The sequence below is a fragment of the Jaculus jaculus genome, chromosome 1 (genome assembly GCF_020740685.1).
Source record: "Jaculus jaculus isolate mJacJac1 chromosome 1, mJacJac1.mat.Y.cur, whole genome shotgun sequence".
NCBI classification, from domain to species: Eukaryota; Metazoa; Chordata; class Mammalia; order Rodentia; family Dipodidae; genus Jaculus; species Jaculus jaculus.
The window spans coordinates 225816626-225820392 of NC_059102.1; the positions used below are offsets into that span (position 1 = coordinate 225816626).

The 3767-nt window shown below is 52.3% G+C and overlaps 1 non-coding gene across 1 annotated transcript; it reads left to right on the forward strand.

The window, feature by feature from the left end:
- Positions 1–3121: 3121 nt before the first annotated feature.
- On the forward strand, positions 3122–3254 carry LOC123457831. The gene has a single exon (XR_006635193.1). It is a non-coding gene; the product is annotated as a small nucleolar RNA SNORA14 (small nucleolar RNA).
- Positions 3255–3767: the final 513 nt, after the last annotated feature.

Genomic DNA, 3767 nt, shown 5'->3' on the forward strand with positions numbered 1-3767 from the left:
AAAGAAAAAGGGATTCAGTGGAGGTGGAGGCCAGGGAGAAGGCAAAAGAGGGTGGTGGGAAGAGATTATGATCATGGCATACTGTTTTATATGTATGGAGGCTGTCAGTAAAACAGTTAAAAATCACAAAATGTTACAAACATGTCTCCCCCCTTCAAAAATAAAACAATTTAAGCAAGCTAGGCAGAGGGGCATGCACCTATAATCCCAGCTCTGGAGAGGTATTAGGACATAGGAAGATCTCTGGAGCTCCCTGACCAGTCAGCCTGGCCTAATTGATGAGCTTTAGGCCAATGAGAGACCCTGTCTCAAAAAGAGGGGAACAGCTCCCGAAGTTGTCTTCTGACCTCCATGCACGTCTACACCTGCAAACAAACCCTGTCTCTGTAACAGAGCAGAGGCAGCCCGGGGCTCAGACCCCTTCCCTGTCTCTCACACTTAAATTTCTATCTGCTTTTGTCTCCAGCTCACGGCTTACTATGAGGTGATCACATGCTGGTTGAGGAGGAAGTTAGACACCTGGCGTGGCTAAACTATAAATAAGTCTTTATTTTATCAATTTCTCTTAAAATTCAGAGAGGCCAATGCAGTAAGGCTAATGGATCTACATGTTGGATAATAGTATCTTTTGGTTCTATAGACCACAAGTCTGAGTGGGGCCTCCCTGGGCTGACATAAAGGAGTGGCAGTGCCAGGGTCCCTCTGGAGTCTCCAGGGAGCAGCCACCACCTCACCTTTTCCAGCTTCTAGAGGCATCTGTTCCTAGGCTTGAGGATGTTTCTCTCACCCACAAGGCCAGTGGTAGCTACCGTACATTGCTCATTTGGAGTTGTTGACTCTTACCTGCCTCCCTTTCCTTCCTGGAGTACCCTGTGGTTGCACTGAGAGCTCTGGAGGATCTAGAACAATCTAACTCTAAAACCAGCGGGTCAGCATGCTCATTCCCATCCTGCATGAGTCCCTGTCGCCCAACATGGTCACGAGTCCTGGGGGTTAGGATATAGACATCTTCAGGAGAAGCACTGAATTCCAGAGCATAGTCTTTGGAGTGTCCATTTCACAGATGGAGAAACCGAGGCGTGAAAGGTTCGAGGGGCTTGTCTGAGACTATCCTCTGTCTCCATCCTCCACGGTGCGTACCGGCCATTGACTTCCGCACTCACACTGCTCACAACCTGTGGGCACCCTGGCCTGTGGCCTGAGCAGCTGTCGAAGCCACACCAGATGCTGGGTGTGCTGCCTGCCACCTCCCGGCTCCCTGGCTTCACGGATGCGCACCACACCCTCTCCACACCAGTTTCTGTTCAGTGAATGGGCCCATTGTGCGTTCAGCCGAGACCAGCTGCCACACACGGCGGTAAAAGAGAGATGCCATTGGAGGAGATGGCCCCTTGAACCACGGCTTTCTCTCACTTCTTTGAGGATCGGGTCCATCCGTCACCCCACATTCACCAGCATTTGGGATGAAGTGTGAGACTTGTGGTCCTGGGGGGGGGTGGGTAAGTGGAGTTACAGAACAGTCTTGATGGAGTCTTTCCGTGAATGGGACAGAATGGACAGAATGAGGGACACTCACTGTGGCTGGGAGGCTGACACTGGAGCCCTCCCGCTGCCACTGTTGCAAGGACAGGGAGCTGCTCAGGGCTGGCCAAGCCATGCATGGGCAGTGGAAGGGAAATGACCCGCACGTGGAACCTGCGCCTCAATATCCTTGCTCCTTGCCAAGGGCGCTAGACAAGCTCAGAATGCAGTTCGAGGGGTCCCTCCTGTCTCCCCTTTCTTCTCTCTCTCTCAAACACCTGTAGCCATAGGTTGCTTGGAAAAATCCCAGCCGCCGTCACATCGCGCCGCTGCCTGGGAAATGGCCTCTGGGGACACTGGGACACCAGCCCTGGCTTGCATGGAGCTGGAGCCGCTGAAAGCCCATTAGAAAGCCTGAGCTTTCTTTCCCAGATTTCCATGACCCTGACCTTTCCATGACCTCCACACGAGTCGCTCCTCAGGCCCCGTTGTCTGCACAGACCCTGGGCATTCATGTCTGTACCCACTGCCAAGAACCCTAGCACTTCATGACTTAAGAATCCTCCTTGAAGGGCATCCTTAACATCCCCGGGCTTACTGAGGGCGGAGCAGGAAGGAACCCAGTGGGGTTTTTCTACTAGTTCTGAATTATTTATTTATTTATGTTTTTTTTTCAAGGTAGGGTCTCACTCTAGTCCAGGCTGACCTGGAATTCACTATGTAGTCTCAGGGTGGCCTCAAACTCATGGTGATCCTCCTACCTCTGAGTGTTGGGACTAGAGGTGTGCGCCACCGTGCCCAACTAAGTTCTGATTTTTTTTTAAAGAAAAATTTTAATTTTTTCACTTGCATGCAGAGAGAGAAAGAAAGGGAGAAAGAGTGGGTGTGCCAGAACATCTTGCCACTGCAAACGAACTCCAGGTGCATGTGCCACTTTGTGCTCTGGCTCTACATGGGTCCTTGGGGATTGCACTTTGGCTGCCTGGCTTTGCAAGCCATCTCCGGAGTCCCTTCTTCCAGCCTCACTTAGTGAGGGCCAGAGCTCAGTTCCGCTGTGACTTCATGACCATGACAAGGACAGCAAAGAGACTTTTCGGCAGCGAGGGTCTGGGAATGGGGCTGCCTGGCTTGTCCCTCTTGGTGACTGTGGGCTCCCCATTGTGCCGCTGGGGACTCTTCTCATCAAGATCATGCTGGGACCACCACCCCATCTTCATGGCTTCCTCGTGGGCCATAGGGTGCTCTAGCTGTCCAGGCACCTTACCTACTTTGGGGCTGTTTTACCTACTCACTCCTCCCCAGCTCACATGCACTTCCTTCTCCCCAGCACTCTCCCCAGGTGGGCATGCTAAGCCTCCCCATATCTGTGTTAATGCTCTCAGGAGAATGGGGTTCCCAAGAGATCTCCCCCACTCCGGGCTGGGGGAGAGCCTAGGGACTCTGATCCAGGAGCAGGAAGGCTGCTCCAAGGAGGTGAGATCTGAGTTGAGTATAAAGGGTGATCCAGCAGAGCTAGGCAGCTCAGGAGGGATGCTTTCAGCCCCAAGAACAGTATGGGCAAGGATCTGGAAGACAGTCTCATTTAAAAAGCAATAGCCATTTGCATTCCTAGATGCTCTTGGCAGTTTCCCTCCAAGGTGCTTCCGGGCTGAGTGAATGTTTGAGAACTGGCAGCGGAGTCCAAAGGGCTGCACGTCTCCTGTGGTCCCGTCTCTTTCATACCTGTAGCGTATTTAAACAGCTTTACCACAGGGCATACCTAGCCAGAGTGATCTGCCCTTGAACTCTGGGAGAGAATTTTCATTGACAACAATGGAAAAACACCTTTCTTGAAATTAAAAAAAAAATAAGTACTTTTTGACTTATCAGAAAAACAAAAAGGTCATGGCTGCCTGGTTCCATAGGCACCTGTGAGGGATGGTAGCCTATAGGGTTGGGACAGGAGAAGCCAAGGGACAACAGAGCCATGGGAGACCCCCCTGGGAATTCCCGCATGGCAGAAAGTAAGTGCGGGGGGGGGGGGTGGAGTCCTGTCTTGGGAGCCCCAGGACTGGAGCCTGGCTCCCTCACACAGGCCTAAGGTGATGAGCATTGGCTCTGGCAAGCTTTCCATGGACCCGAGAAGGAGGTGCCACATTCCACGCAGGATTGGCCAGGATCCTTAGTGGCACAAATGGGTCTTGCATGGCAGAAACCAGGGATGCCTTTGGACACCCTGCTACCCATGCCAACATCTGGCTGGGCTT